Here is a 24,291-nt window from a genome sequence, read left to right as displayed (position 1 = left end):
CTGTGTGAGGTATTCTCGGACCGCTTCCAACCCGACCACTTGCATGCTTCGATTGCAGAAGGAAAGCGATTTGACCCTGCATTGACATGAAGGGTGTGTTGCATAATTTGAGTTGGAGGCAACATTTTAGGGGATGAGCTGCTAAACTGAGTAGAAAAAAAAACCCAAAGTGCTGCAGGAACGCCATGCGTTTAATGTGAAAATGAAGACTCTAGCCAGACAAAATCGATATCTTATATGTGATGTGGATGCGCATTACAGTAGAAACTCTGTGAAAAGAGACTATTAATCATAGACTCTCGTTTGACAGAATTATTGAATTTAACTGGCACAGTAGTTCACCACATATTATTATGTTACATTAATCTTGCACTTTTTAGCTATCTCTAATTCCAGGCAACCCAAAACATGGGCCCGTGTAGCACACTAGAGCTTTTCCTCACCTTCAGGAAATGTTTGATTAGTTCATGCTTGCTCTTCTACTGTAGGAGGTTGCTTTCTTTGAGGCCTGTAAGGACTTTCACACCTTTTTTTGGGCTGAGATGAAAAAAGAGCATCTCTGCTACTGTGTCACAGGATTTGAAAAACAAAGAGTAATAAATTCCTCTGTGAAGCACAAACTGCTCTAAAATATCTATTTCTGTGTTTGTCATTGGACGTGGGGAACTCGCCTTTTATCATGAACACAATTTTCTTGATTTAAAAAATTACTTTTCATATAAAAAAAATAAATGTCTTTTTCATTCCTAAAATGCCTCGTATCTTGGCGGACTACAACGTACAAATAAAGGATCAGTGGTCTGCTAATGGAGACATATGGTGTTTTGGTTTGGTCTGTGGGTTTAAAGCAGGGCTTCGGCAGCTGCCGTTCCTCATGGCTTAAAGTTTGCTTTTCACGCTTCTTCAGAGCTATCTATCCAGAGCTGTTCTGTGTGAAACAGGTGGGCCTTGTCCGCAGTTCCCATTCTGTGTGAATGTTTGTGTGTGCCTTTGCATATGTGTGTAAAAAAAGCTGCATACTTCAGTAGAGGTTGTAGAGGTCAGGTCTTTATGCTAGGAAAACAGCGGAAACGATTAATGATTTATTGAGGCAGTAATCACCTTATGTGTCAGGGTGCTGCTGCCCAGATGGTCCTGCTGTTAAGGGGTGCGAATTACACATTGGAGCCAAAATCTTTTGTTCTTTTTCTCTCTATGTAAATGCATGTATATCGCCATGTATGTATTTTCACGTTTCATGTTCCATACATGTTGTCGTTTCAGGCTTAGCTCTGTGTGTGTGTGTGTGTGTGTGTGTGTGTGTGTGTGTGTGTGTGTGTGTGTGTGTGTGTGTGTGTGTGTGTGTGTGTGTGTGTGTTTCTGAAAGAAGGCAGCTGTACCTCAGCGTTATTGGGGTTATCATACCCCACTAGTCTCTGAGTGAAGGCTTTAACCTTGCTCTGGGTGGTGGCCAGTGGAAAGCCCCATAAGCTCTAAAGCCTTCAGCTTCCACTCCTGTTGAAAAGTTATAAGCATGAAGCACTGGTTTGAACGAGGAGAAAGTCAATGTGGACTGTAGCACGTTGTCATGCTTGTTAGTGGATATGAAAAGAAAGGCTTTTGTACTTTTTTTCCCTTTTATTTAAAAGGAACAGGATGTTCATGACTATGACCTATACAAGCAAGAAATTCATTGTGCACAGCTCAAATCTCTAAATAGAGTTATTCTTTAATGCGTCACCACGATCATTTCATGGCAAATTAGAATACGACCTTGAAGTGGTTATTTTTCTTATTTTCTATGGTTTATTTTCTACTTGGAGAAGAAATGCCTAATTCTCAGTCCATTTGTCTTTAAACCTTCTTTAATCTTTGTCTAGTGCCTGATCTAGAGTCCTGCTTTTAGCTAAATAATTAATGTAAATATCTACACTGGTCAGCCATATTCTTAAAACCAACCTGCCTAATATAATGTAGGGTCCCATTGTGCTGCCAAAACAGTCCTGACCCATTGATGTATGGACTCCAGAAACATTCTTAAAGTGAGCTGTGGTATCTGGCACCAAGGTTTTAACAGCAAATCCTTTAAATCCGGTATGTTACCAGGTTCCCCCACAGGCTGTGACTTGTTTGTTCAACACATCCCACAGATACTTAATCAGATTGTGATCTGGGGAATTTGAAGGCTAAGTCAACATTTTGAACTCATTATGTTCTTCAATCCATCCCTGAATGTTTTTCCTGTGGAGTGGCAGGGGGCATTATCTTTCTGATAGTGCCCACTGCCAATAAGGAATGTGGTTGCCTTAAAATTAGATAGTCATTCATGATTCTTTTGTGCTCAAATGGCCATTGTAGATGCTTTCAGAAGTTGGCAGGGGTTATAATGGAAACAGACTACCTCGGTTGTTCAAAACGTTCCGCAGAATTACTGCCATTTCCCCCTTTTGGCTGTCGACTGTAACTGACATTAATTCCCACTATAAACACGCCCAATAATCTGGTCCCACCCCTGACACTTGATTGACAGCTTCCGTTCAAGGCATCGGAAATTCAAATGCCACAATTTATGCATCCACATATGGAAAAACGCATTCGCAAAAACGATTTCAGTTCTTTTTGATAAAAAGTTCGGAATATCTTTCCATACGTGCCACTTTAAAGAAATGATCGTCAATTCATCATCCGTCAGTAGTTTAAAAGTTTTGATCTGTTTGGTTTGTTGATGTGAGCTTTTTTTCATCTCTGCTGCTACAGTTAAAATACTTCACTAAGAGCACTCACATTGCAGGGTCTGAATCCAAATCACGGTCAGCCAGTTTGTGATCCCTGCTGTGAGGGGCTTTTCTTGACCTTTCTGTTCAGAAATGAAACGTATAAGCAAGCCACGCATCTCTTGTGCTTGTCTCGCCTGTTTTACGTCTGAAGCTTAGAAACCCGACCCTGTTTCATCAATGCGCTATCATGTTATACTAAACACATTCGCCTCTTTTGTTCAGGCCGACACTCCGTCATTGTGCACTCCAGGTTAAATAGACTGAGCTTTGCTAACTGAGCTTCGCCTCCCCGTTCTGCACAGTTGAATTCACAATGGACTGCCCCAGAGCTCACGACCCTATTGCCACCATTCACATGCTAATGTGTTTAAACGCAGCCTGGGAGCACATGCTAATTTTCTACTCCTCCTCCTCCTATCATCCAAAGAAGATGGTGTATCGATGGCTAATGGCTGATGTGCGGTATAAAGAAATGGGGAACGTTTTTAAACAATGTGACCTAAGAGGATTTTTATCTCCATTCAGAACCCTTGTGGGTATTTATGGCAAGGAGTCGAAAGGAAATTATTGGCTGTGAGCTTTGTGTCAACTGTTTGTTCGTCGAACCGAGTTTGAAAAAAAAAAGGAATGTTACAACGTCACAGGCAGGAGCAGAACTGCTGTGCTAATTTGGTGTTTGTGAACGGCAGAGCTAATTCAGAACATTCCTTTTGCTCGTCTGTACAAGTGTGTACAGTGAGTGAGTGAGGGTGTGTGTACGCATGTGTGTAAATGTATAACTTATATGTTGCTTCCCTGCTGCACTGGTCAAATCTAGGCCGTGCTAAATGCAGCGTTCAATACTCTTTTTGGCTCTGTCTCAGAGTGGACTTTTCTAATTATATGGTTGGTCATCCTCACCTACCAGTAAGGCTGTAATTATGCTCGACCAGTTTTGCTCAGCAGCTGTTTGTGGTTTTGTGGCATGGCCTGCCCAGATTAGAAGTGTTATCACCAGGCTGGCTTTAACTGCCATACACAAAATATGATCCAGGGTTTTAGTGTTGAACTACATTGTGTTGTTGGATTCTTCTGCACGATTACAGTTCATGTCTTTTTCTAATGTTCATGTGGAAGACACACTGGCCAAGAGCGATGGAGTAGTCAGACCAACACGATAAACCATGCTGCCCAGCCTGAATCATCTGAACTCTCAATTTACATCACTGGGATAAAAAAAAAAGCCAATAACCAATAATCCAGTAACTTCGCTCCTAGCTGTAATCTTCGCTGTTGAGCTTTTACTTTTCCAGGTTTGTATATGTAATTAACTATGCAGGTAGCACTTATGTCAACACTAGAGAGTAAAACCGAAAAATTGTGAGCAAGGTCTAACCATTTGGCTAGCATCACATTTGTTCTTTGTTCGTCTAGCTGCACTACAGGGAGTACATTTCCAGCTTTTCAGAATGAAAACTTAGAAGGTACATTCCTATAAATTTTTGGAGGCTGTAGAAAGTCATTTTTGAATTGCATTGTGACTTGTTTAACATTGGGACGACTAAAGCAACAACAAAAAAAAACCATCCCTTATTTTACGCTAAAGCATAACAAATTAGACGTAATTTTAGAGATGAACCTAAATTTTAAAATGATGATCGACTGCAAGGTATCGATTCATTAACTAGGTAAGGTAACCAGCTTTATATATAGGTGAAGGACTTTTGGCCGACAAAAGATATGGCTAACCAGTTTACCTTCTCATTCTACAAGAATGCCATCTGTCTTCCATTTATTCATCTCCATCTCCTTTTACCAAAGAAAAAACTCCCAGACCCGTCAACTCAGAGGTCGGTAAAAGTCTGCATGCTGGCCTGAATGGCTGCAGTGGGTCTGGAGGTTAAAGGTCAGGAGAAGTCCTCTGTTCCAAAAGGGGTTTAAATTGTTGATGGAGCAGCAGACCCTTTTAGGCTGATTAAATTACTGTTCCAGGAAGACTAAGCGGGTTCTAAGAGGGAGCATCCCGCTGAGCGTGGCAGGAGGGTCCATTAGGGCAAGAGCAGGTCAACTCTTAAACCTCTGAGGTATCATTCTGGATCTTGTTTCATCCTGTTAATGAGTGATCCTGTTGGAAATGACGCTTTTTTGTTTAGGCTTTATTTATTTATTTATTTATTTTTTGCTATTGCAGAGGTTTAGGTTTGTACTAGTGATGTTCGTTTGAGTTGTTTTCCCCAAGCCTTCAATGCTCTCTGATGAGCTTTGCTGTTTAAAGACATTAGGTTGATTGATGCTCTTTCTTTATTGGCGTCGTTTGGTTGGTGCTCTCTTTCACGGACGCATGTTTTTAATCTAACAGAAAGCTTCACGCAGATAGCCATTCTTTATCCTGCCACACGGCTGGAAGTCACTTTTGGAGTGAGTGTGTGGAGTGGGGGACCATATGGTTCAATGATCCAAGAGCCACTGGTTCGCCACCTGTTAAAAGTCCCCGGTCGGAGTCAATAGAGAGGAAAAATGTGTTGATGAAATCCAACAGGTGCCCCTAATGTCTCTTTAGACCCTTTAAACCGAATTTTTACATTCATTTCTAAGGTCTGGCATTCCGGGCACGTACTGCTGATCACAGGAATAACAATGTTGGTGATTTTCTCTGATCCCTCTTTGAAGTAAAGGTTATGTGCATCTGATTGCCTGTGGTGTTCAGATTATTCTCTGCAGAATCCCTTTGGCATGAGGGCCAGAAAGGTAATTTGACTACGAAGAGTACGGTAGAAAGACCACAGCGCTCACCACTCTACACCACCACCCGCTCAAAACTCCATCCTGATTGGAGTGCATATACAGAGAGAAAGAGGGGGGAAAAAAAAAATGGCAAAAGATTTAGCGTGACCTTATCATTGGTTACTATTTCTGCTACTGTTAGCTCTTCTATTTCTTTCTTTTACATTTTTTTCCTTCTTTGCTGTCTTTCATTTTATCTCTCCCTGTCTCTCTGATTGCTTTGCCTCACATATCATTATCTACTTCTAAAACTCTGGGAATCATTGGAAATCACCCTTTTACAGCCAGCAGCAAATGAACTCTTTTCTACTGGGCAAAGGCAAAACTAAGCATTTTTTTATTTTTATTTTTTGCAAGTTACACACCGTTATTTTTTTGTTCTCTCATATACATTTTTTTAATTTTTTTTTTAAATTTTTTTACATATAAAAAAGGGCATTACTTTCTACAATGAAAGGCTCTGAGACAAACAACTGAGCTGTTTCAGTTTGGTAAAGCTGGCTGTGTGTGTGTGTGTGTGTGTGTGTGTGTGTGTGTGTGTGTGTGTGTGTTTGTGTTTGTGTTTGTGTGTACAAAGTACAATATCATATAGTGATGTTTGATGTGAGCTACACATTGACATGCACCAATGATAGAGGAAAAGAGTATCGTAAACACATCATAGAATTGTCTCCGAAATGCATTACACTGGCGCATCAAGTTTCAATACGTTAAGGCCAATTAACACCAGACATGTCACGTCAAGCCTCACTTTAGTATCACGTCCGATTCCATTTAAACAAAGTTTTCAATTCATGTCAGCTGTGACAGAAATGCATTAGTGCATCAAACTCAGAACTGCCCATTGTACTGCCATCGTTCTTTTCCTCCTCTCTTTTTTTTCTTTACTTCATTTGCAATCAAGCGCATAGCATAAACATAAACATCCCATCCAATCCAAAACCATACTTCAGGTAGTTTTACAAATTTACAAAAATTTACAATTTTTAGACACTGATTTTAATCCTAATCTGAAGAAACTCCAGTGAATCTGTAGCTGTATAACAGCACAATGTTTGTACCCTGACTCTCCTTAATGGACGATAACAGAGTAGCAAAAATAAACCATATAATCGCAAATATTTTGGCTGTCCTTTGTCTCATGAAATTTGTAAATAAAGGGTTTGGTTATCTTTGTTATTTTTAATGATTTTGCTGCCAAAAACATTGTATATTAGCCTAAAAAAAGATCCTTCCCCCCCTTGTTATCCACTGGGCAGTTAAAACAATTAGAAGGAAAACGTCTGCATTTTTCCTGTTAACAGCCTCCAGTGTTGGGTGTAATGTGTTTCTAAGTACCGCTTTAAACGATTTCTACTTTGAGAATGGAAAAAAGGGGGATTTCTTTAATTGTTCAGTAATTTAATTACTGTTACTTATGAATTACGTGTCTTGCATACAATAACACAACATTGTCTTGTAAAATCCTTCTATTTTAACGCTGCATCTTTCAATTAGTTAACTGTAGTTTAAAGATAGTTGTGAAGTCGCTCAGGTTCAAGGATGTGAGCAGAAACAAATATCTTATTTTGTTGATTCCTGGGACATATATACAAGAACATTATGGTTAAATATAAGTTATGTCCAGGGTAAAACAACACATCTGTACAACGAAGCAGTGTTTAAGGGCCTTTCAAAAGGGCCCAATAGTTGTAGGCATTGGGATTCAAATTAATCAAGACCACTGACCTACTGTACCAGTGTCTTCTGCCTGTAGCACATACAGATGTGTAGCTGAGACAGCTGATGTGGACTGTCTGAGATTTGGCTTTAATGTTCACACTGCATTTCTGGCATGAATTCATTGTTGGTTTAATCAAGCCTTGTCTTATAACATGGTGTATGATTTATTTTTATTGTTCTTTTAAATATAATTTTTTTTTTGAGCATTTAGATTTTGTTGTCTGTAGTAGTTATAGCTAAATATTAATGGTATTTTTTTTTATAAGTAGATTTTAACCTAATGCATTTCAGTAACATTAGATCAGTATATTGTACCGAACTGTTTCAATACATCAGAGGCTCTCAGAGGGTGAAACATAGCACCGTCGAAAGAGTCGCATCCTGAAAGATGATCTGAAGACAATGCCAAGCGCATTAGCACTATGTTGTAACAGGGATATTTGACCCAAGGCTATTGAGGCGTACAGAATGTAGCAGTAATGATCTAAAAACACGTTCATTTGAGACCAGTTTAACCAAAAGGACTTGCAGATCATTATGGTTACACAAGGCCTTGGGCATTATTAGTACATTTCAGGTAATGTTGTTGCTCTGGAAGAACACTGTACTGGTCCCATGCTCTACCCTATGCTGAATTAATTACACTTTAGAGGCAGGAATTGTCTCTGTTTGTCTGGGCAAGGGGAGAGTTAGATCATTCGGGAACATTTACAAATACAAATAATGCTTTTCATTTATTCAAGCTGTGACCGGTCAAGTCTGACTGCAAACTATGTGAAAAACGTGATTAGCAGATAACACTCGATGCTGATTCAGCAGTCCCTGTTTGTTTTGTCTACAACAGGTTAATAAATCATATGCAGGTTGGTTCATACACTCACATTTCCAACATTGCTTCGATGAATATGATTAACCATAATTAACCTAAGGTCCTGGATTATGTACAAACCAACACCTTTCATTATTGCCTCTGGCCTCAAAGATGTAAAAGATAATGCAGTTAGGTTTATTTTCACATGTTCATGAACTGAATGAATCCCAGCAGAAGCTGTAAGGATGAATTTCCTTTACGAGATGAAAAATGTTTGTGATGCGCATGCCATTTTGAATACATCTGCACATTTCTGCATATAAAATAAATTTCCGACACATTTTATTAACTTGTTTTTATCTTTTTCTTTTATTTCCATGTTTCTTCTGTTGGTCCACTTTCACCCAAAGGTAAGAAAACCTTTTTTTTCTCTTCCTTCCCCCTCATGTGCTTTTTCCAGGAGCACTTTGTTTTGCTTTGGCCACATGAACCTTCAGCTTCTCTTGAATCACACTGTGATTGAAGCATGCCCTCGGGAGGCCAGCGCTCTTCTGCTTGAGTGCCATGAGAGCCATGGGATCATATTGTCTCCATCTGATTAAAGCCCAATTTGAACTAGGGCTATTTTGATCCGGGGAGCAGACAAGGGATAACAAATATGCCTCGCATGTTTAAATGGAGACGAACAATGCAGCAATAGTGAGGCTGTAGCGTTTGTTAGTGTTCAGTGTGTTATGCTACTGTAGTTCTTAACCTTGACCACTGGAGAATATTGAGACTCCTCGGTCAGAGTCTGGATATCACGCTGCCTTCAAAAACATGACCTCTTCACTTGCTGCTCAGTAGAACTGTATCTTATCACATCATCCATGATGTATTGGTAAAATTCTCTCCTGTAATAAGAATTCATAATTCCACACTATAGTTGATGACATGCACTTTCACAAAAGAAAAATATTTGTGCAATATTTTCCTTTTTTTTATTCTTCCAAGGTTAGATGAATCCTGTGAGAATTAGCGTTGCCTGCTGTTGTTTTTAAGCCTGCTTCATTAGTATAGTTTAGCTTGTGATGATTGAGAAGTACTTTTTTTGGATCCATTTTTGCGTTCACACAGCTCTTGAAGGTTGTATTTTCACCTTGTTGGTTATACAGTTACAACAAAAATAGCATGGAATATTGTGATTATAGGTTGAATTCTAAACCACCCATGCTAGGTCTGGGTGAAGACTTCATGACGAAAAGCGCGAGGCAGCATGCCGCTGTAGGGTTTATTGTGTTGGTATTATTCATAAAAATACAAAACAAATCGTCAATACGATTGGAAAAAGTCAGCGAGCTCTTGCGTTAAATGCCATAGTCTATTCAACGCAATTGCTATTTTTTTGTTCGAGAGTGAGGCTGCTTTGTTGTATTTTCCTACAGGATTTTCCTCACGTCAGTGGTATTTTGCTAAATTTAACCTCAAGCCTCTTAACAGTGGTGGTTTGTACCATTCTGTGTAAAACGTAGACACTTGTCTCATGAAATCAGAAGTTTCTGAAATACTTAATCTATGCACCCTAAAAAGTGTTGGGGAACCTGAAAACACACGAAGTACGGTGTGGGACATTGGTGCTTACAAAACAATTATTCTAGTTAGTTATACAGGTGAAATTACAGCCTTCAGGGTCTTTAGTTGACATGAGAAAGCTGCTATGTTGCACTGCTTAATGAAAGCTAATTAAAAATCTTTTCCTGACAAGCTGGACATTTACTTGTACACCTTAAAAAATGGTACTTAAAAAAATCTTCATCCTAATTCAGGACCAATGACCAGTTTTTTTTATGACGCTGATCTTTTAGACCAGGAAACTTGAGAACGGTTTTTTAGGCTACAAGAGAAGGAGTCAAAATGGATACAGAGGTATGCTAGGAGATCATCTGTTCTTAACAGTCCAGCCCATGAGTCTGCAAGTTCTCTTTATTCCAATCTTCTAAGGCTGCATTTTGAAGCAGCTGAGGTGATTTTCGGTTTTCTGAGTTCCCTTTTTTTCCCCCTTCTGAGTTATACTCCTTTGGGGGAGAGTACTTTGTGTGGCAGCTGGGAGCTCCTTGGGGAGGTCTTTTGAGCGACTGCTGTGTGTGAATGGCGAAGGCAGTGGTATGTCTAGTGTGAAATGAAATATTCATCTTTTCGAGAATAAAACGAGTGCCCTGGTGCACAGGTGCCGACTAATTTCTGAAAGTCTGCCTTTCCTTTTCACTTCTGTCTCTAAATTTGAGTTCCGTTTTTTTCCATTTCCTTTGACCCTTTGTTTTCTTGGCTGTGGGCCACCAGTGAAGAAGGCAGTGTTATTTTGCTTTGCTTCACTTTGCTTTTATTGTTGGTTCTTTATCCATGTCTTGATTGGTAGATGTAGCTTCTTTTGTGTACTGACAATTGTTTTGTTGTATACCCCTGCATTACACACTCACTAGCCAACCCCCTCTCGTTTTACCCTAATGAAGTGCTTCCATGCTGTGTGTGTGTGTGTGTGTGTGTGTGTGTGTGTGTGTGTGTGTGTGTGTCTATGGTTCTGATTTAAAATGTGCTTGGGGGGCAGACCGGAACAAGGCTCCATGTGTTCTTAATTACAAAACTATGTCTTGCAAAGCAGTATGGAATGAAGGTTACCTCATGTTATGTTCATAGCGCTGAAGTTTGGCTCCGGCGTCTTGTTTTGGTGAAACGCTTTACTTAATTAAGAAGGTTTTAGTACACAGCACTTTCCTCCATTGTGCATCATGAAACTGTCTGAAGCCGAGTCGACTGTCGCGTGTAACCCCGGGCTAATTTTAGCCTACAATTTACTGCTCACTCAACTCATTAATGCTCTTTATAATCGCATAATGAGAACAAGGTAGCGGAAGCCAAACACAAAAACAAGCAGTGCATAGGGACTAGGACCACGAACCAGTGATATTTATCACTACAGAGTATTCCATTCCATTCCATTCCATTTGAACCAGTTATGCAGCTTTTAGAGTAATGAAAGTGATGGGGATTGGTGGAAGTATGTTTGGCATTACAGCATGTGGAGAGGCGGAGGGAGAGAATCTGGAAGATGGAGGCCAGGGGGAGTAGGGGCGTGGCAATGCACTCATAAAGAGGGTTTTAACGGTAGATTAGTGAACTCTTACGCCGTCCCAGTGTGAGAGAGACGCAAGGAAGGAGTCGTAAAAAAGAGCAGCCATTATACTGCAAGGTTCAGGCCCTGGCTAATCTCACAGGAGTGCTCTTCTCTCTGTATGACCGTTCTCATTTCAGTAATGGAGATTATAGCAGCACAGCCAGGACACTTCGGCCTTGATTTAACATTCATCTTTCTATATAGCTTCTTTTATTTAAGACTAAGCCGTGCACAATGGGTTGGGGTTATGTTACTTGATCAAGTTGAATTAAAGATGGCTAGTCTATAGCAAAAAAGACTCAGTCATTGCGTTCAGCCTCTTTATTAACCCTATTTTTTCCATTGAATCTGGATTATAAATGAAACCTGTTGCACCATTAGTTGAGTTCGTCTAAATTTTCAAATCTGTGGCACACGTTCGCGTTAATCCCACATTTAATCTGCAGTGGACATTTTAACCTGAGATTCTGATTCGTAATTGAACTAGCTGTTAAAAGCATAAACAAATCTTTTGGGTGAAAATGCCAGTAAAGTGAAATCTGAACATGATATATACAATTTGGCTAATAAACTAAATATTAATGCATTCAGTCATTAATTCTGCTGAAGCAGTTCAGCTCTTTTAAAACAGATGGCAGAAACAAGCTTTTGATCGAGATTGGGAATTTGTAGTTTACCGGTGACCTGTTTGGCTCGTCACATTTTTTTCACGAGACGCTGTACTTTCCCATGACTGATAAAATACTTTCCTTTTTATTTATGCAAATGGTTTTATTTATCACACCAGGAAATGCAGCTTGTATCAGAAAAATACACTGAATGCAATTTCAATCCACTGCATTCTTTTTTGTCACTTCATTTTAGATTTTAGCTTGAGATTCTCGGACTGCTGTTTTTACCAGTGTTCGCCAGCTTGTGTTTGCTTGACACACGTTCATAGTGGAAGCAGAAAAGCACCTTTAGCCTACAGATTTGCACAGATTAACAGTGGGCCTGTCCTGGCCTGACCTCCGAAAGCATGACTGTTTTGTATTGTTGGTTTAATGACACATGACAGTTGATTTATTCAAAATTAGTAAAGGTTCACATAAAAAAAACAACTGTGTTTATATGGAAGTTGATGACTCATGACTAAGCAGAAAATGGAGCGACAGGAAGCACTTTAGAATATTAAAACACATGGATAATATTTTTGGACAATACCTCAAAATCTTTAAAAATAATCAAATGTAGCTACAAGTTTGGCATTTAGGTTTTGTTTCGTGTATTTTAGTTTCAGTCGAGGTTGTTTGATGTCCCGTATAACAGTATTACATTGTAAGCATAGTCTTTTCGCTGTGTGTACATCACAGAAGCGCTAACTTGCCGGAATGTAGCACTCCATTCCTTCAGCAAGACAACAGTGGCACGGATCTTTGAAGTCACAGTTGAACTTCGTCTAACTCCCTGACCTTTTTGTGAGAGGAAACACTCCTGCAATCATCACTCTGAATGTCTGGCAACCCGCCCGAGTGTATCTACCGTTCATAAATCTTTCAAGTGCCATATGTCTTCATCATGTAGCCACACACTGCTGTCTGCCTGCCAGATCGTATGGAATGTGTGTGCATTGGGGTTGATGTTTGAGACACACACTAGACTTAACTTAAATCATCATTGCTGAAACCAAAGCTTGAAGACTGAAAACTTGGTACTATCCAACGGATATATCTGAAATTATTCATAGGGCTAGATTTCTTATTTAAATAAAATATATATATATATAATTCTGGGGGAGTGGTGGCTCCAGCGGTTAAGGTGCTGGGTTGGTGATCGGAAGGTCTGGGGTTCAAGCCCCGGTATCGCCAGGCTGCCACTCTTGGGCCCTTAAGCAAGGCCCTTAACCCTCTATGCTCATATATATCAAGGTCCGTGACGTCGGAGTGACGTGGGGCCGCCTTCCAGTGGGCTCACCACCTGCAGGAGGGACCGTAAGGGACGGTGCTGTGAGGATTGGGCAGCAGTCGAAGGCGGGGGCCTGCTTAGACTGCTGCCCCCGCGACCCGAATTACGGATAAGCGGGAGAAAATTAATGAATGAATATATAATTCTTAACATCTCTAACATCTCATTGCATAGAGAGATTGTAAATAATTGTTTGTATTGTATTTAATTAAAGGAGTGAATTTACAGCTCATTATAGATTTATAGTCTCACACAGGTTTGTGAGGCGTAACCTGAATTTTGCACCGTGGTAAAATCTAATTGGGTGCCAAATGTTGGCAGAACCGCAATGGCAGTGTGTTTCTCAGAGCATGTCATAACTGACCTTTGTCTTGTTGATCTATTCCACAGCGAACAAAGTCAATTTAACTTCTATACAGGTGCATCTCAATGAATTAGAATGTCATTAAAAAGTTCATTTATTTTAGCAATTAATACAAAAAGTGAAACTCGTATATTATATAGATTCAAAACACACAGACTGATATATTTCAAGTGTTTATTTCTTTTAAATTTTGGTGAATATTGGAGACGTGTGGTTACACACTCTAATCAGCTAATTAAATCCAAACACCTACAAAGGTTTCCTGAGCCTTTAAATGGTGTCTCAGTCTGGTTCAGTCTACACAATCATGGGGGAAGACTGCTGACTTGACAGTTGTACAGAAGATGCTCATTGACACCCTGCACATGGAGGGTAAGTCACAAGGTCATCGCTAAAGAAGCCGCTGTTCACAGAGTTCTGTATTCAAGCACATTAATGGAAAGTTGAATGGAAGGAAAAATGTGGTAAATAAAAGGTGAAATGAAGCCCATTCAAGAATTTGGGAAGATTCACAAAGAGTGGACTGAAGCTGTAGTCAGTTCTTAAAGAGCCACCACACAGACGTATCCGTGGACTACAACTGATGTATTTTTGTGTCTTACCCGGGCAAAGGACAAAAAGGACTGGACTGTTGCTCAATGGGCCAAAGTTGTCTTTTCAGATGAAATGAACGAAAATTTTGGACAATTTATTTGGAAATCAAGGTTCCAGAGTCTGGAAGAAGGAAGGAGAGGCACAGAATCCAAGTTGCTTGAGGTCCAGTGTAAAGTTTGCACAGTCAGTGGTGGTTTGGGGAGTCATGTCATCTGCTGGTGTTGGTCCACTGTGTTTAATCAGGTCCAAGGTCAGCACAGCTGTTTACCAGGAAGTTTTAGAGCACTTCATGCCTCCCTCTGCTGACCAGCTTTATGAAGATGGTGATTTTATTTTCCAGCAGGATTTGGCACCTGCCCACACTGCCAAAAGCACCAAAAGTTGGTTAAATGACCATGACCATGGTGATGGTGTGCTTGACAGGCCAGCAAACTCGCCAGACCTGAACCCCATAAAGAATCTATGGTGTATTGTCAAGAAGAAAATGAGAAACAAAAGACCAAAAAAATGCAGATAAGCTGAAGGCCACTGTGAAAGAAACCTGGGCTTCCATACCACCTCAGCAGTTCCACAGACTAATCACTTCCATGCCATGCCTAATTGAGGCAGTAATTAAAGCAAAAGGAGCCCCTTCCATGTATTGAGTACATATACAGTAAATGAACATACTTTCCAGAAGGCCAACAATTCACTAAAAATGTTTTTTTCAATTATTTGAGATAAATTAGTGGGTTTTTGTTAAATGTGAGCCAAAATCATCAAAATTAAAAGAAATAAACACTTGAAATATATCAGTCTGAGTGTGATGAATCTTTATAATAAACGAGTTTCACTTTTTTTTTTAATTACTAAAATAAATGAACTTTTAAATGATATTCTAATTTAATGAGATGCACCTGTATAAACAAGTAAGGCAAAAACCCTGTTGTGTATATGTACTATTAGCTTGAAACATTTGTAAATACTGCAAATCCATAATGTAGTAAAATAGACCCTTTTATTAGACGAACACACTGTTATTATGCTGGTGTATCATCATTTATAGTATTTGTCCACTTGTGTAATCTTCATTATATTCTGATGCGCATGTTAAACTTTACTTATGTTAACTCAATAAAAAATTTCAGAAAAAACGATAATGGGGAAAAAATAACACTGCTAACAATGAGAGTAAATTAACTACTGTACAAGTAGATAAACATACACTGCCTGTCCAAAAAACAAGTCACCATCTGGATTTATTTAGAGCCTCCCATTGGATAATTACTGGATGGATGATTGTTTCACCTGGCAACATGTTATTTATCCATTAAAGATGCAGTGAGTAGCTTCTAATTTCATAAACAACCATGTCGGAAAACACTCTCTGTGGTCGTGGAAAAGATGTTAATCTGTTTCAGAAGGTTCAAATTATTGGCATCTATCAAGCAAAGAATGAATGAATAACTTAATTGTCATTGCAAGCAAAGCAAACAACAAAATTCTTTAAACACCTCTGTGGTGTAGAAACACAAAAAACATATCAATATAATAAAGACAAGACAAGACAAGACAAGGGTATTTGAAAGTGCAAGAATGTTAGAGCAGCTTATAAACTGGTAAGTGTGCATGATTTAGAAAGAAAACATCTAAGGAGATTGCTAAAACTACTAAAATTGAGTTAAGAACTGTCCAACACGTTATTAAAAACTAGAAGGTTAGTGGAAAACCATCAAGAAATCGTGAATGATTGTGATCGGCAATCACTTAAATCACTTTGCTGAAACCAAATCATAAAAAACAGTAGAAAAAACAGTAAGAGCATTTCCACACGCATGATGCGAAGGTAACTCAAGGGATTGCAACTAAACAGCTGTGTAGCCTTTTTATGACCAAACTCTTGATGTCACCCATATGAGGATGGGTTCCCCTTTGAGTCTGGTTCCTCTCAAGGTTTCTTCCTCATATCATCTAAGGGAGTTTTTCCTTGCCACTGTCGCCACGGCTTGCTCATCAGGGACAAACGCACACCATTCACCTTCACTGTTGTTTTCTGTAAAGCTGCTTTGAGACAATGTCTGTTGTGAAAAGCGCTATACAAATAAACTTGACTTGACTTGAGTTGACTAGCCTTAAGAAAACCACTTATTAAAATTAATTTGCTGAGGGAGCATAAAGATTGGACTCTGGAGCAATGGAAGAAGGTCAAGTGGTCTGAGTCCAGATTTACGGTGTTCCAAAATGATTGGCACATCAGGGAAAGAAGAGACGCGGATGAACTGAAGGACCCATCATGCCTAGTGCCTACTGTACAAGCCTGTGGGGGCAGCGCTATGATCTGGGGTTGCTGCAGTTGGTCAGCTCTTGGTTCAGCAAAGTTATGTGCCCAAAAATGAGGTCAGCTGACTACCTGAATATACTAAATGACCAGGTTGGATTTCCTCCAATGGATTTCTTCTTCCCTGATGGCAGGGGCATATTCCAAGGTAACAATGCCAGGATTCATCAGGCTTAAATTGTGAAAGAGTGGTTCAGGAAGCATGAGAGGTCATTTTCACACATGGATTGGTCACCAAAGAGTCCAGACCTTAATCCCATTGAGCATCTTTGGGATGTGCTGGAAAAGACTTTGCGCTGACTCTCCCATCATCAATACAAGATCGTGGTGAAAAATTACTGCAACTCTGGACAGGAATACATGTTGCGTCATTGCAGAAGCTTATCGAACACGATGCCACGCCGAATGCGTGCCGTAATCAAAGCTAAAGGCGGGCCGATGAAATATCAGTGACTTTTTTTTTTTTTTGGGAAAAATTCGGATAGTGTAATAGTGTTGCCTGTTTAATTCTACAGTGAAATTATTTTTTATTTCTAACGAGCTGCCACACTCAAGTTATCCATATGGGATATGTGTGTCATTAGTTAAACAGCTCTGTCCTTTAGAAACTTTGTGTCACAGTGTTGTTTTCTTTATTGAATGTTGAATGCTACTAAGACAAGCATTAGGGCTGAGTAATGAGGACTAGCAGAGAAATAGGACAGCAAAAATATTATATTGTGGCTGCACAATGCATAAGGAAAGTCGAAAAATTTATGATGAATCCGATATATTATCACTTTGCATGTTTATTTCTTGACTCATGTATGTGGTACAATTTATTGAAACACCTAGAAAAACCCTAAACTGTTTTACAAGTGGCCTTTTTTTTGCCTGTGCATTCTGCAGTCTTCTCTGATATCAGTATACTATTATAACTCCTGTAATGATGCAGCCACCCGATATTGATGCTTTTTCCATGCTGCACCTTAGAGATGTACATTTTGTGCGGTTCTGTGGGACCCAAGAAAAAAGCTCGCTAGACAAATAAAGGCCATTTTAATTAAGAAATGGAGTTTGGTGATGCTGGCCAACAGTTTCAACTCCTTCCACACTCAACTTTTTTAGTTCATAGCACAAATATATTACATTTTTATTCAAACAGAACCAAATGATTGGATACAAATGAGAACGGAGAGAGTGGGTGAATATGGTCATTCTTTTTTTTACAGGAGTGGTTGTTATTGGCTAAGAAAATAATTCTGCAGGAGTGGGTTGGATGTGTCAAACCTGTTGCAGGAGTGGGTAGGATTGGTCAAACCTTTTGCAAGTGCAAGTAGAATTGGTGAAATTCTCTGCCAGAGTAGGTGGAATTATGAAAACTTTTTTTTTTTTCTCTTTCCAGAAGTGGGTGAAATTGGTGAAACTGGGATGGATTAAATATTCAGTGAAGATGGATGGGATTGGTAAAACGTGTGTGTGTGTGAGAGAGAGAGAGAGAGAGAGAGAGAGAGAGAGAGAGAGAGAGAGAGAGATTCTTTTTACAGGTAGAACGTAGTTCAAATCTAAGTTTTATGTCCAGCTTAAAGAATTTCTCTTAAATTTTAGAAAATTTCTGACATTTCCGCATTTCGAGGGAAGAATGAATGAAGTATGGAAGGAATGAAGTAATTTGTTAAAGTATGCTGAAATAAGTAGAACAGTTATGTATGACATATCTTTAGAAAATTAAGTATTAAATGTAAAAAAACCACACACACACACACACACACACACACACACACACACACACACACACAACCAAATGCGGTCTAGCAAATGTAAACTATTGAATAAAAATGTTCTTAATTAATTTCATTTAATTTAATTTGTGCAAATTTAATCAATATAATTAAAGTGTATTGCATTAGTTCTATTTGATTTAGTTCTATCTATTCTTTTTATATTTCTTTAATGTTGATCACAAATGTTAATTAAACAAAAAAACTGGGTTAATAAAAAACAAGCAATTTTAGGTTTTGCAATTCTTCCCCCTAACTGTACCAAAATTAACCCAAACCGTGACTTAAAAACCAAGGCACGTACAAAACCGTGAATTTTGTGTACTGTTACACCCCTAGGATGGATGGATGGATAGATAGGTAGATAGGTAGATAGATAGAGAACAGGTACACAGCATTTAAATGATGTTTACCATCTACAAGATATGCAAATAGTAGCATTGTGCAAACTGCCAAGTGCAGATAAATATATGTATAGCAGATAGATACTCCATGCAGGCTTTCATGTGTCTTACACTGAGGAGAGGCTTCCGTCGGGCCACTCTGCCATAAAGCCCCGACTGGTGGAGGGCTGCAGTGATGGTTGACTTTCTACAACTTTCTCCCATCTCCTGACTGCATCTCTGGAGCTCAGCCACAGTGATCTTTGGGTTCTTCTTAACCTCTCTCACCAAGGCTCTTCTCCCCCGATAGCTCAGTTTGGCCGGACGGCCAGCTCTAGGAAGGGTTCCGGTCGTCCCAAACGTCTTCCATTTGAGGATTATGGAGGCCACTGTGCTCTTAGGAACCTTAAGTGCAGCAGAAATTTTTTTGTAACCTTGGCCAGATCTGTGCCTTGCCACAATTCTGTTTCTGAGCTCTTCAGGCAGTTCCTTTGACCTCATGATTCTCATTTGCTCTGACATGCATTGTGATCTGGAAGGTCTTATATAGACAGGTGTGTGGCTTTCCTTATCAAGTCCAATCAGTATAATCAAACACAGCTGGACTCAAATGAAGGTGTAGAACTATCTCAAGGATGATCAGAAGAAATGGAAAGCACCTGAGTTAAATATATGAGTGTCACAGCAAAGGGTCTGAATACTTAGGACCATGTGATATTTCAGTTTTTCTTTTTTTAATAAATCTGCAACAATGTCAACAATTCTGTGTTTTTCTGTCAATATGGGGAGCTGTGTGTACATTCATGAGGAAGAAGAATGAATTCAAATAATTTTAGCAAATGGCTGCAATATAACAAAGAGTGAAAAATTTAAGGGGGTCTGAATACTTTCTGTACCCACTGTACATACAATACAGACCAAAAGTTTGGACACACCTGCTCATTCAAAGAGTTTTCTTTATTTTCATGACTATGAAAATTGTAGATTCACACTGAAGGCATCAAAACTATGAATTAACACATGTGGAATTATATACATAACAAAAAAGTGAACTGAAAATATGTCATATTGTAGGTTGTTCAAAGTAGGCATCAAGAGAATGCCAAGAGTGTGCAAAGCAGTAATCTAAGCAAAAGGTGGCTACTTTGAAGAACCTACAATATGACATATTTTCAGTTGTTTCACACTTTTTTGTTATGTATATAATTCCACATGTGTTAATTCATAGTTTTGATGCCTTCAGTGTGACTCTACAATTTTCATAGTCATGAAAATAAAGAAAAATCTTTGAATGAGAAGGTGTGTCCAAACTTTTGGTCTGTACTGTATATATAATATTGCCAAAAGTATTGGGCTTTACTGCTATATGTGTTTCTTTTCAAAACGGTTAACACAAAGCTGGAGGCACTCAATTGTACTGGACGTCTTTAGCTGCGATATAATTAAATGATGCACTCACTTGAACTTGGAAACCCTAACCTGTTCCAGCAATGCCCCTGTGCACAAAGTAAGCTCCTTGAAGATATGGTTTACATGCTTTGGAGAGGAAGATCTTGAGTAGCCTGATATATATATATATATATATATAGTGTGTGTGTGTGTGTGTGTGTGTGTGTGTGTGTGTGTGTGTGTGTGTGTGTGTGTGTGTGTGTGCGCCATTTAAAGGTGTAAATGAAATTTGTACATTTATATGTACATTTGTACAAAAGTTTAGAGATGATTCAGAATGTACAGAGTGGAGCAGAACTGCAGGAAGTGTGGGAACTGGTCAAATGTTCCTGCGAGAGTGGACAGTATATCAGGATTATTTTAGATTTGAATCAGTTTTAATAGATTTGAGTTTATATATGTATCTCTTTGTAAAGCCCTTTTAACAATAGACATTGTCCTAAAGCAGCACAATCTCCTCTTTGTCTTCAATCCATCTCTGTTTTCTTTTTATTATACTCAATCTAAATCTACACGTCTTGTCATAGAGGTGTGTTTTGTAGATGTACTGACTGAATCATTTACTCGGGGCAGTCAGCCTCTTTTTACCCCATCCATCAGTCGAATCAAGTCTGACCAGAAGATATTGGGGTGATGGATCATTCTCAGCACAGCGTTGACACTTACTGTACATGGTAGTTTGTAGGGGTGTGGGTGTGTCATGCTGGTATGAGTGTGTCGGGTTTTTTAAAAACACCTCAATATTACTCGTGTTAAAAAAAAAAAATCTCCACAATACAAAAACACTTAGCTGATATCATTCTCACAGTCAGAATTCGACAGCGATTACCGATTAGAAAACCAATAATTCTGCAGGGTGGAATGTGTAAATAGTACGTAAGCAATGCGTCTTTAAAACTCCACCGCTTCTTAAAACTGAGTTTAGTAACACATCAGCAAATGTTCCCCAAATCAAAAAATGTATTCCTATAAAGTGAGTCTAGGTACTGATTTACCAGAGCAGAGGAAATCTGCATGTGTGTGCGCTCTACATCGTATTTGGTCTCCTGCTGTGTGCAGCAGGCTTGTATGATACACCAGCAGACAGGACTGCCAGGTAGGATTATTGCAGTTGAGTGTGTGCTGAGGCGTAAAGCTGTAGGTTGGCACTGCCTTGTTGGTTTACTGGAGCTAAATAGATGACGCCAGTGGGGCTTGATCGACTGTGGCACATGCCCACCCTCAGGTTGTTCTGGACCTTACACGCATACTATAGCACATTCTCTCGGTTCTCGGCTCTTCTCAGGATCAGCATGGTCTAGAAGAACCTTTTTTCTCCAAATGAAGTTCATTAATCGTACATTTGCAGTCTGCTAAGCCCCTAAGGGTTTTTTTTTTCCAGAAATAATGTCTTACATCCTGTCTGCGTCTGGGCTTATTTTTGTATTGCATTGCATTGCATTCCATTCCTTAGAAAGGCCTACTGTAGATGCATCGTCTTGATTTTTATTCAGTGTGTTTTCTGACATAATAGTGATGCCTAATCCTGTTTTATTGAAGCAGATTAGAAAGCTATCGTAAATAAACACTTAAATAAGTTAAGAGCGCACAGTGTGCACAGCTCATTGGGTCTAGATAATCCACGCTCTGTGTGATTTATGGATTTTTGCTGCTTTAGTACATAATGGGATGCCAGACACATGAACACGGCTTTATGCTTGAGCCTCCATCAACGCTGTTATAATGAAGCACAAAATCTAATCATGTGCTTCAAAAGCAGATTCTGTCACATTTTTCTTGGGTAGGATTTATGAAGAAAAAAAAAGGTTTTTAAAGGCAATTTAATTATAGTTGAGTCCTGGAACAAACAGGTCCGGTTTCGACCAACTGTTGGTTTTTCTCTTCTTTTTGATTAATTTTTTTTTTTTTCTCATCTTCCTTTTATTTCTTTCCCCTTCCCACTCAGTGTGTCTTACTTCTCAACCCCTGCATACCTCTATCTGTTATTCCCAACCCCCTGTACTCTACTTTACAGTACATGAGCCTGCTGTGATTCATGGACTCGTCCTCCTGTTTGTCTATGTTTCTTCTCATAAGTCAGCATACACACGGTCAGAACCTGATTCATTGGTTCCAGGCCATTTTTTGCCGTGTTGTTGAATTGATTTGTGAATGAATGAGTACAAATGAATGCACATGTATCGAGTGTGTGGCAAGGCTCCACAGCGCTCTCACATGCACTAACTGCTGTTAATCTTTCTCTTGTCTGTGTGTGTGTGTGTGTGTGTGTGTGTGTGTGTGTGTGTGTGTGTGTGTGTGTGTGTGTGTGTGTGTGTGTGTGTGTGATTTGCTAGTTGTCTCAACTTTGTGAAAGCGGCATATCAGTGATGCTCCCTTCAATTTCACAACCCTTACAGCTCCCGATTGTGCCTCATTAAAGCACCTGCATACACACGCACAAACATTAGCTGTGGAAGGTAATTGTGTCAAAGCTACACAGGGAGGTAACGCTGAAAAATGGGGACATTAGCATGTGAGACGGAGGGGGGTGAATAAAGGAAAGGGAGAAAAGAGAAGCGAGTGAGGGGTTTCGATTTGATATAAAGCACAGGCTTCCTCAGTCTCATTAACTCAGTTCAGCAAAGGCAGCGTGTCAACTCGGGTTCAGTGAATACTCCACCACACGCTTCATATCACTTCTCATAACACCAACCCTCCCACCAACACTGTCTGCCCTCGCTAACCCCAAACATCCCCATCCTGCAAGGCCCAGCCTCTTTGATCAGTGCATTTTGGTTCAAAACTCCGGTAGTCCTCCTTTATAATTTTTGCTGCTGTCCTGAGGTGTCATGATAAGACCAGGGTGGACGAAAGATCTAGACAATATCTAGACAACCAGTCAAGTAAAAACTCCAATGTGCATTCCAGTCCTATGTAGCTGATGCAGTTAAACTTAAAATACTTAACAAGCTAATTCTGTACATTAGTCTAGACTGTGGAAAATAATCCATTAGTTGAATCGAGGACAGCGGACAAGTTTATATAGCCATCATCTCTATCCTCTTAGTGGTTAAGGCATTCGACTTTGGCTTTAGAAGGTCGTGAGTTTAAATCTCAGCCACACCAAGTTGCTACTTCTGGGCCCCTAAGCAAGGCCCTTAATCCCATATCTGATCAGTTGTATGAATGTGATTAAATGTCGCTTTGGATAAGGGCATCTGCGAAATGCCATAAAAATGTAAATATGCTCTTTGAGACTGGTTATTGGCTTTATTTTTACTCCGTTAAAAAGTCCACTTTGATAACATAATTGAATTTTTTTTTTTTAAATGATTTTCATACTAGAGTTTTTAGATGTTTTCCAAAGAATTCTCTTCTTCACTGATAAGCCTGGAAATGCTCACATCCCTAAACGGCGCATGCCAAAAATCAGAAGACGTGCATCATTTCTATTAGGCATTTATTGAATTTCCGTCTTCCAGCAATGTAGAGGAAAGGTCGAGTTTTTAAAATGGACAAGCGAGATGGAGTTGTTGCTGCGGGTAACCCAAGACCCTGTTTTTTTTTTTTTTTTTTTTTTTTTAAAGGTTTAAGTTTACTGGGTCACATGACTAAAAATACTTCATAATTTTTATACTTCTCAGTTTTCTCAGTCCACACTTCAACATGAAAACTGTATTTTCAAATGCATCCACTTAGGAGAGTGCTTTCAAAAGAGCTTAGTTTTGCGATGGACAGAATTGGCATTTTAGTGTGGACATGGAGAAAAAGATGCATTTTTATATTTATCCATGTTATTGTGAACAAAGCTGAAGTGTTTGTACATGATATGATTGAAGTTGGGCGAGCTTTAGTGTTTGTGCTGCACTGTATTGTTTTTTGGTTCAGTTTGCTCACTATTTCCACATCCCTACATCTCCCTGATTGTTTGATTAATATGTCTAGGTTAGAAGGTGGCCAAAATCTACTAAGGGTTTTGTTTGTTTCAGTGTCTATCAACTGATTAGTTTTCTTTTTATTAGGAAGTTTTCATTTTTCTTGCTGCTGGAAATGGGGACGTAAAAAGAAAAAAGAATACCGTTGACTGTTAAATTAACAACATGCTGAAACTCCACTGTGACCAAAATATTTTTTTTCCAATTAAGGAAATTTGCTTTTGCTGACATATAATGAGCTCGTGATTTTTTTGTTTTTGTTTTTGTTTATTTATTTTAAATTTATTTTGGTCAACCTCTAGATTTACACAGGTTCCGCAATATCTCTCAATTTTAGTTGTTTAGTTATATATATATATATAT

General features: G+C 39.2%; 1 protein-coding gene across 1 annotated transcript in view; it reads left to right on the top strand.

Moving 5' to 3' along the window:
* hs6st1b (heparan sulfate 6-O-sulfotransferase 1b) overlaps positions 1 to 24,291 on the top strand; it is an 82,964-nt gene that overhangs the window by 25,579 nt on the left and 33,094 nt on the right. The gene's annotated exons all lie outside the window — the stretch shown is intronic.

Source organism: Silurus aristotelis (genome assembly GCF_946808225.1).
Source record: "Silurus aristotelis genome assembly, chromosome: 25".
Lineage (NCBI taxonomy): Eukaryota > Metazoa > Chordata > Actinopteri > Siluriformes > Siluridae > Silurus > Silurus aristotelis.
Note: the sequence above shows the minus strand (reverse complement) of the source record. Positions and strands in the feature narration are given on the sequence as shown.